Source organism: Buteo buteo, chromosome 5, assembly GCF_964188355.1.
Source record: "Buteo buteo chromosome 5, bButBut1.hap1.1, whole genome shotgun sequence".
Classification (NCBI taxonomy): Eukaryota; Metazoa; Chordata; class Aves; order Accipitriformes; family Accipitridae; genus Buteo; species Buteo buteo.
In genome coordinates this window covers 6885859-6896406 of record NC_134175.1, presented here as the reverse complement: position 1 = coordinate 6896406, position 10548 = coordinate 6885859, and the positions used below count along the sequence as shown (strand labels likewise).

The 10548-nt window shown below is 35.8% G+C and overlaps 1 pseudogene; it reads right to left on the bottom strand.

Moving 5' to 3' along the window:
- Positions 1–2950: 2950 nt before the first annotated feature.
- LOC142030928 (arylacetamide deacetylase-like 4) lies at positions 2951–10311 on the bottom strand (annotated as a pseudogene).
- Positions 10312–10548: the final 237 nt, after the last annotated feature.

The window sequence follows — 10548 nt, the reverse complement described above, 5'->3', positions numbered from 1 at the left end:
AACACTAATAAAGGCAGAAGTGTCAGGGTAGTTGGTGCTAATGTTATGCTAATATCAGGTGTTACTGTTTTTCTTGTAATGTCTTCCTCTAAAATATTGCAAAACATTTAACTTCTGATTGTAGGCTGTGTTAGGAAACACAGCCTACAAGTAGCCTGTAGTTAGTTGACTATTGTGGAGCTACTATGTGTAATACAGGAAATACTACAAGGATTAACTAAAGCATGGTAAAGTAGCCAGCTATAATGACTGAGGTATCGATTCCATCAAGTATAGCTGGGCTTAATAATTAACTGGAGGGCCCAAAGCTAAGAAAACAGGAAAAAATAATGTATTCCAAAGAAGAATTAAAAGCAGAAATAATAGCTTCTGATACGTTCCTTTTTTTTTTTTTAATGTACATTTCAAAATGAAACACTGGTAAATATAATTTGCCTGGCATGCCTTTTTTTTTTTTTTTTTTTCCCTTCCAGGTAATTTAGTAGGACACTTAGGCTCTGTAGTGCAATTTAACTAACTTCAGTTTTGCCCAGTAGAGTATGTAAGAAACTTACTGTCCTCCATTTCACATTTCTTTTCTTGTATTTATGTAAACAAATGACTGAAAGCATCTCAGAGCTCTTCATACCTGTAAGCCTTAGTCTTCCAGTCTGCGAGATGGATTTAGTATGCCCTTTACAGTGACAATAAGAAGCTTTAAGAAATTACAGCTTGGTACACGCTCTATGATACTGTTTTTTAAAGGTGCTATGTATTTGCTTGATCTATGTCCTTCTTCATTAAGCCTGCCTCCTACCTACCTTTCGGTGTCCTCCCTTTTTGTTATCTCCATCTCCCCACCCAAATTAGTAGCTACTCCCTATGCGTTTTGCTCTTACTCATGACTGAAAGCCATCTTTCATTTAGTCTGCCGTAAATCTTTATTTTAACCTTTCTTCCTCTAAGTTATTCTTTCAAGTTGAAACCTTCCAAAAGACTCCTGGATTAAACACCTGCTAACAAGTTCTGCAGTAAAAAGCTGTACTGTATATATAAAAAAAAAAAAATCAAATAAAAATGATGAGAAATATTATATATTAGCATTCAGTGATGGAAATTCAGATCTTGTGCTGTACAATTCAAAGCAGATATATTTTTGAAATGGTGACTTGACAGAACGTTTTTGTTATGTAGCATTTTGAAACATGGACGAGTTCTTGAGTATATGTATCTCGGTTCTGTTCCTCAGAATGGATGAACTCTGCTCCACACAAATGGAGTCCAAATAAACTGCTCTGGAACATCCACCTGGGATTTCATGACAGGTCACCACACTAAAATGTATTCTTATTAAGTCATAAGTAGCCTGAACATAAATATAAAAACTGAACTGGCCTTAATTTGCTGTAGCCAGATTTGTCTGAGACTTGTTACTCTAAATATTTAGGTTAGCAGTTTCTTCACTATCACGAGAAAGTCAGCAAGCACAATGAATCATTGAGGTAATGGGTAATCAGAGAAAGACGATTGACAGGAATAAAAGCAGCCATAGTTTGCAGGATTATGCCTATTTATTTCAGGAGCAGTACAGAGAATGTGTGTCATAGAGAGAGAATAATGTTAAATGCTTTTAAATAAATAATATTATTTATAAATAATAGCGTTAATAAATGTGGAATGTTTTCTAATTGCCTGCTTATTTTTCAAATTACTTGCTGTTGTATATTGACTTTTAACTACAGTGGTACAAAGAGGTAATGTAAAGATGGCAAAGCAGAAGATAATTGAAGTTGTAGACTTCTGTAATAAACCACTGTAACTTGGTTAGTTTAGAACAGGTAATCTAACTTGAAAATTGTTATGACTTAAAACGTGCTCTGTTATTAAACATACAGCCTTAGTACATGAAGGCATAACAACAGGTTCAGTAAAAATATTTAAGTCTAGGACACAGATTGACCTTTTGTAATGTCTTTCGGGTAGTCATATTCTGTGCCCAGAGCACAATGAAATTTGCCAGGTTATTCTGCTGGCATTGAAAAATCAGTTGTGTACTGACATCTGGTGATCAGAACGATGCACAACAATTTGCTTTCCCTTTCTTAATTTAACATCTTCCTGTAACACAAAGCTGTTCAAATAGTGTCAAGACATCCCAGCTGTACTGAACTTTCCAGCATTTCACCAGTTTTCAGGTCCTGAGAGTGTTCTGATATGTTCCTGAATCCTTTTATTTGTGATATACTGCCACTTTACATTGTTCCTCTATGGGAAAGTGCTTCCCTGCTTCAGACAGTGCAGGCCTACAGTTAATACAAGCTCTTTGTAAAGTAACTCATATTAGTGTGTATTCCCATATATCTTTATCTGTATAAAATTTATATGCATTATTTTTTTAATAGATATTGTATTCCTTAACCAGTACTTTTTATAACATCTGTAGTTCCAGCCTAACCCTTTTCCTGACCTCTTTTCCTTTCCTTCTACTTCTTTCATATCTATGCTCAAATCTTTTCTACTGTTTTCAATTCTCTTTAAGCTGGCCTCAAATTCAGCTTCTGCTTTGATAAATCATTGATCATGCTTATTATACACTTTAACCTGTAGATTCATGCCCTATCACCTGTCCCAAGTAGTCTTCAAATCACGGTTTGTGTATTAATATTACCAGAGCTTTATTAAGCCAAACTGCATTGCAAAACAGTTGCCATGGGGACCAGATCTTTTATGGTTACAGGAGAAAACTCTGAAGAGGTGGTAGAGGAAAGAAAGGTATGTTCACCTGATTTTGCCTATCATAAGAGAAAACGAAGTAAAAGCCATCACCAAATCAATTTATTGGGTAAAAAGAAGACATGCAATGCAGAAATTTAAGAGGATGATTTAAGAAAAGGAAAATTGAGGGTGTTTTTTAAAAATCTTTGCAAGGAAGGAGAGATAGGAATCAGGAAAGGAAAGCAAGAAATGGAATTTACATCAATCTTAGAAAATCTACTATGTTTTCCAGGCCTTTATTTCCAGATTGTAATGCTATGACAAAGAGCTAAAAATACTGTTCCATGGAATCCATCTTGCAGATGGCACCAGGTCACTTTTACACCATGATCCTCTAATTGTTTCTTGTACAGCAGCCCATTGTCTCTAAGCATATCAAATTCACATGTCAAAATTAAAGCCTCAGGAAGTCAAGCAATAACAGTCTTCAGCTAGCAGTGGTGCAAAAACAGTGTAAAGCATAGGCTTGATCAGTGTATAGACTTCTTTTGAGAATGGATGTGTTGTACTTGGTTTGTAGTCTCTTAAACTCATGAGGGATGTAGTCAGGACTCACCCATTTCTGATACTTCAGTTGCAGATCTTCTGGAATATGACAACCTTTAGATATTGCTTCCATGATTGACAAGTCTTTATTAAGTTACTTCAAACCAAGAGCAAGGGTTCATTCCTTTAACAAAATGGGGACTCTCTCATTCTGCTGATAAGAAGGCAAATTAAAGTCCACACACTAGAGAAAAGTATATATTAGGATTTGTGCTCTCAGCTTTAGGAGATCTCTTCTGTTCACCAGTGCTTGGGCAACAGCAGCAGTGAGTGTACCTTCACTACTATCTCCACAGATGATAATGCGAGAAGGGTCTACTCCATAATCTTGTGCAGTCCTCATAAAGTGTATGATGGCAGTGAGACAATCCTTAAACTGGGTTGGATATGGATGCTCAGGAGCTAAGCGATACCTGAATAGTAGTGAAAGTGTTTTAACATAGTCATATCTATGTTAAACGGTGAATGGTCCCATTGTCTTTTCATTCATATGTTTCTTTCTGAGATAGGAAAATATTCTGAGATTATAATTACAGCAATAGACTTGATAATAATTATTGCTTTTTATTTATTATTTTCTACTATTGTTAATGTTTGGGGGAGTCAGTACACTATTCGATCATTGCAAAATACCTCTAGCTATCTTTTAGGTGACTGAAGGCACATGCTGAGTTATGGTAGAGCTAGGTGGCAAGGCAGATATGTATGAATCAGTTATCAGCAATTCTGGTTAGAAATTGAAGTGAACATTTCCCAACAAATTGTTAGAGAATACGAGCATAGAAAATTTATAATGAAAATATGAAGGTTTTCAGTGGCTTTCTATAAGCTGAATTCTTTATAAACAAAATCAATAAGAGTTAATGGTTCTTCAAGTATTTTAGCATGTAAATAGTAATTAGTGCAATTTTAATCAATTGCAGAGACATCAACTCTTTTCCTGACCTTTTAGAAACTGGTTCTTTTAAAAATGCATTACAGTTCATCAGAAAAATATTGTGAATGTTCATCTCAGGTTGATTGCAAGCTAAATGTGGATTACCCCCCCCCCCCTAGTTTTTCAGAACTACTAGTAAAATAAGTATTTAGTAGTCTGGGCAACTGTGCTTTTAACAGAAATATTTAGACTTCAAACACAGTGTTGGCTTTCAACCTAAGTTGGCTTGGATATGGCTTTAGGAAACAAAAACATTCTCACCTCTTAGTGGTGGCTACAAACTATAAAATTATTATAATGGGTTTTATTTGGAAATAAGCAAGTAGGGATTAGTTAACTAATTCTTCCTAAGAGTAATGAGTGCTGGTGAAACACATGTGATCATTAAATGTAAGTACTGCATGCACTTTACAAGGAACTTGGCTTGCGGTGACTACACATTAAAGACTTACAAACCTAGAAGGAGGCACAAATGGCTCTCATATTGTGTGTCTGGATTGACGGATTGACTCCACTTACCCAACAGACACAACCACTGAATTGCTTTTTCTAGCGAAATAGCGGCATGTTCTTTCATAGGCCCTTGTAAAACAAAATATTTCAATGGAATTGTAATGTGCTTTAAAAATAAGTTGAATGAAAATATTCTGAAATTCTTGTCTCTATTCTGTGATTAATGCTACACTGTAATTCTCTTATTGTGGCATGGCCTAATCTGGACATTGCTCTTAATTTCATTACATCTGTGGGAATCTTCTTGGCAGTAAGAAGCCTGGAACTTAGACCAATGCATTGTTTCAGTCTCCCCTTGGAAAAGTTAGTTAATAGAAAGCACCACTGCTGCCACTTCTAAAGTGGTATTGAAGATGAGAAGTTATCTTAAAATATAAACAAACACAAAAAAACCCTGCTGAATCTAGCACAAGAATTTTTCTTGTGCATGAGCCACCATCTAATCTCTTATGCCTTTCCATTATCAAATGCTCAAATGTATTTTTTCCTTGTTTTGCCACTGTAAAGACACACAGCAGTATATACACATACACAGAAGCTTGCACACGCATGTGAACACAAATTGGGTTCTTTTTAAAATAAGAAATAAAATTCTGATGAGATTTTCAACTTTTCTTATAAGCATCAAGGAGAAGAGGGAAGAAAACAGTTATAATAGATGATCAGAGAGTAAAAGTTCTAGATACACGACCTGTATAAAGACAATATGCCTACTGCCTGTAAATAAAATTATTCTGCTATCCTGAAATTAATTTTGTTATTTATAATGCTTAACCTACTAACTCTTCTTGTCATTTAAGAAATACTGTATAAGATCAGAAACTACATAGTATTTGTAGTTATAGCTCATATTATTTATATTACTTACAAATGCTTCCAAACTGTCCAACTCCTCCGTGAAAATAAAGGATTCCTCTTCTTTGGCCAGTGGTTGATATATTTGGCTGGTAAGTTCTTACTTTAACCTTTCAAACCTTAAGTCCTTGATAAAAAACATTTATCTTTTAATGGTGGTATTCCATCCATTACAGTCCTGAGGAAATAAACCTCTGAGGTGATACCTACTTTTCCCAAAAGTTTTGTCTGTTAATAAAGGGAAAGAAACCACAAATTAGTGCAAATTTCCATCTTACCTGGAGATTGATCATGAAAAATTTAAAATTCCATGGTCAATTCAAACTTTGTCTCCTGATGGTTCTTACGATGAAGTGGCCAGTTATGATGATGATTTGGATACATCTTCATTGTAACGTAATACTTACCAAAATTTGAAATTCAAAGAGCAGTAGATTTGACAGGAATGGATGAACTTACCTTCCATAGCTGCCTTGTGTCCATGCTTCCCCAAAAGCAAGGCCTGCCTGAGAGTTGCTTTCACAGAAGCACAGTAACTTGGCTCATTAATACCATTGTACATCTCTGGCAAAAATAGTACTATCTAGCAGAATATAGGGTTAGCTTTGGTGGTAATTTCTAGATTATATTAGAAATGTTAGATGGGAGCATGGTGGTTTTCAAATTATTTCATTATTCAGTGGTGAAATCCTGGCTTAGTTTTTATCAGTAGGAAAAAAATCAAACTATTAATAGTAGATAAGAGAAGGTGTCAAATACTTCAACTTGTCAGGTATTTAAGTAGCCATGTGCCTGAACAAAATAAGGAGAGAGTAGTTACAGCATTTTAAACTTTAACTTTGGATGAAGAAATGTGGCTAATACTTTAGTTTCCCAGCTGACACTACTTTTTAACTTGCAGAAAAAAACCTCTGTAGCATCTACCACAGCTGGCCTCCTGAACAAGAATAGCTTTGAACCTTAGCTTGATCCTCTCACAGCTTAGTGATTCTTACTTAAACACTCAGACTGAAGATTCTTATGTCACTCTAAGCTAGTCTACTTTATTGCATCTCCATGTCTTTAAGCTGTTTTCAGTTGTAGTCTGCTCTAGTCTCTTCCTGCTCAAGATGCAAAATATGAGGCAGTATCGCTGTATTTCCACTATATTGGATTAAATTTTGTACTTTTCTTCTTCCACAGTAGACTTCTTTAATGAGTAATTTAATTTCTTGTGTTGCTGTGATTCATGTGTATGTATTTCAAAAAGAATTGCATATACAAAGGTATATGCTGAATGTATCTTAAAAACCCACAATAAGTCTTGTGGCTTTCACCTCACATTTCCCAGACCTCATGTGGCTCAGTAACGTGGTCCTGTTAAATTTGATGTTGGTATCCTATTTTAGGCCATTTGAGGAGCTGATCCCATATGCAAGAAGGATCATCTTGTGGCCAAGTTTTAGTCTTATACCAATTCCTTCTAAAGAACTCCTGTATGATGACCATGGGAAAATAATTTGGTTTTTTAATCCCAATTCCCTCTGGTATTTTCTTTCCTCACACTAATACTTTTGTAACAGCAAAGTTTAAACCTGTAATTAGCTGTATTGTTTGTATATAATACAGAGATCATCTTTGTCTTGGAAATACTAAAAATAAATAAATAGGAGTCCTTGTCAACTACAGTGTTGTTAGCAGTCCGACATCTCATTTTCATTAAACCTGCAGTAGTTTCACGGGTCAACTTTCATAGAGATTGGCATTTATGTATATTCCTCTTAGTCACTTCACTGTTAGCTGTGAATATCTTCTATGAATTACCTGCAACAATGTACACTTATGGCAGACATCTGTAATTAGTATCATCATGCGTAATCTTCATAGTTACTTCTGTTAATATGCAAATTAAATTTTAATCTTCTGTTGTTGTTTTTAATTGTATTGTTTTAAATTGTACAGCTCCTGTGAATAGAAGTTCTACAGGAACGAGCAGAATTTGCATTTTTGCTTTGTTTTCTGACTCAAGTCTTTTTTTTTTTTTTTTTTTTTAGTATATATGCTCCCTCATAGTGAGGTATTGGGTCTTGGTGTACAGTTTCTGGAAAAAAGTGATCACTTGCATGACAGCCCAAGACTGGGCTGTGTGTACGTAAAGGTACACTTAGAGTCTAGCTAGACTATGGATCACTGATTTCTTTATTACTTTCAGGATCTTCATAAAACTTGTTCTTTTGCAGGTGATTACCCAAAGTCAGTCAAACATGACCTACATTTTGACATTTGTAAATAAATGTGACTGCTTAGTAGTATAATTTGTAGACCAATAATTGGACAGTTCGGTTATGTATTAAGGATCTTCTAACACTATAGCTGACATGACAGCTTGAAAATTAATAAAGACTTACACGTAGCATAAGACAAAGTATGGGACTAGAGAATTGTGACCTCATTTGAAGTGTTGTCTAACTCAGCCTGTGCAGTCATACTAAGTGCAACAGTGCCTGGCATTCACAGTGAAATACTGAAAAACTGATTGCTCTGGCAACCACTGGCATGGAGATTTCTATGCACCAGGAGAAAAGCTGTGTAAGAGCTGAGTTAGCTTAGAAGTGGGAGTGCAGATACATATTCAAGCAAAAGACGAGGGTCTACAGCAGCATGCATATAGTAATGTCTGCGGGAGGGATGTGACAGAGCTGTGCTATCTGTGGTGTTAGGGTCCTTTGTTCTCTTTACACAGGTACAAAGACCTACCGTGTACACCCCAGAACTCATCTGAATTGCACTTTTTGCCAGCCCTTCTACCTAAATCACTACTAGAATAAACTGGGTGCAAGAAGCTTACAGAACTATTAACACAGTAGGTAGCATAATTTAGTCAGCCCCCCAATTTCCCAGACAGAATCAGTCATAAGTCCCCTGGCTATTGTTTAGCTTTACTGATAACGTCAATTTTTCTTCTTATAGACTGAATATTAGACGAAAAAAAAAGGATGAGTTAATAGATTTTTCAGCGAAGAAGTTTTATTAACATTAAGATGTAGCTGGTTTTATTTAAGTATATCCTCATAGGTGAATGCAGACGTTTCTTCATAAAATCTGTTAGATTGGGCACAACTACTTCAAAGTGGTTTGTCTTCAGTGGCTTCACATGCATCATTTGTCCCAGCTGAAGACTGGATATGCTAGTAAACTTTAATTTTTCCTGTAGTTTTAACATCATGGGTTGTCATCGCTTGAAAGGATTTGGCTACTTTACCATACGTAATTGGCCTAACAGCAATACCAAGAGTTGCTACATGACTGGGACTTCACTTGCACTTAAACTTTTGTATAACTATACATTAATATTCTTAATCTTTCTGCTCCTTTGAGGTGATGTGGTACAGTGCTTTTGCTTGGCCTCTCACTGGCCAGCAGAAAGGATATAAAATTATAAGATCAGAAGTTAAAAACTACATCAATCAGTAAATTTCTACATTCTGCAGTTTAGCTTTTTACATATGAATTACACAAAGATAAAACTTTGTCTGATGGATAAAGAGTATTCATACAGTGTTTTGAAAATGTGGAAGTCTGCACATTGTAGAGTAGATGTAAGAAAATTTAATTTGACTTCTATTACTATCCTATTTTATTGCATTGCTTTACTATTGTAGCAGTGTTCAGGCCTGGGTGGGGCACTTCTCAAGAGACATGAGTCACATTCTTAGGAGCTTACTGGCTGACTTCAAACAAAACTTAATAAGCAATGTAACAGGGAAAAGGAGGAAGAAATTATAACATTAGAACATGGAATCAAAGTGAAATGTAATGCATAAGCCAAGGAAACTGAAGGTTTTTTTCACAATATAAAACACTAAAAGAAAAGAATCTTGATTTAGGTGTCACAGGAAAAGAGTTTTTAAAGTGACAGAGGCAACAATTAATTCAGGAAAAGATAACTGATGAAACAGATGGGCAACTGGAAGTCTCATTTTAGTTTTGAAGAGAAACGAGGATGAAAAACAAGGGAGGATCAAAAATGTGCCAAAAACAGTGACACGGAAAGACAGCTTTAATATTATGTGTACTATCTCAAAAAAAGAAAGTCATATTGAAACGCAAAAGATGAGGAATGTGGCAGCTGTCTTTCAGATGGCTCAGAAGTAGAGTCATACAGTTGTAGAAGAGAACTGAGATCACGGACATCATTTAGTTGCTCATTCTCTAAATAAGCACTGTGTTATACAGAGCAGAAGTTCCACATACACAGTGCAGTAAGCTTCTTAAGCCTTCCAGCACTGCATTGAGGCAACAGGATTAAAAAGCTAAAAGATAGGCCATCAGAAAAAACTGGGAATTACACAGTCTGCAGAATTTTATTTTTCCGTATTGTTACCTTTGGTGCTGTATAGCAAGCAGCAGAGTCTATTATACCCAGCTGAGCTGAAGGGGTCTGCAGTGGTGCTCACATCACCAAATTATCCAGTTGCATATTTGCAATATATTTAAACATTGATTCTAAAAGAAACTCACCAATGCATTACCCCTCTAACAAACTCCAGCTTTAATCAAGTTTTACTTACCAGACCAAACAGGAAGTTCAGGACGTGATGAAAACTGTAAAGCTTTTGGTGCTGACTAAATCCATGAGGGATTTCTGCCTTGGGGTGTTAATAATAGAATTCCATTGCCACAAAAACAGTCAAAACAGCAAGAAAAATCACCAGGAGGAGTTCCATCTCACTGTACTGTTAGGAGTCAAATGGAAGAACCAGCTGTGGCTTCCTTCCCCCTCTGACTTTTGATGGATTTCTGAAGGTAAAGGCACAGGATTAGCAATTCTCTTCATATCCCATCATCCAGCTTTTAAAAATGCCAATCGGAAGATGAAAGCATGTGGCAATCAAACCATACAATTAAATAGACAGTAACAATTAGTCGTGGGAGAGGCTTGCGTAAGCAGTTTTTCCTATTTG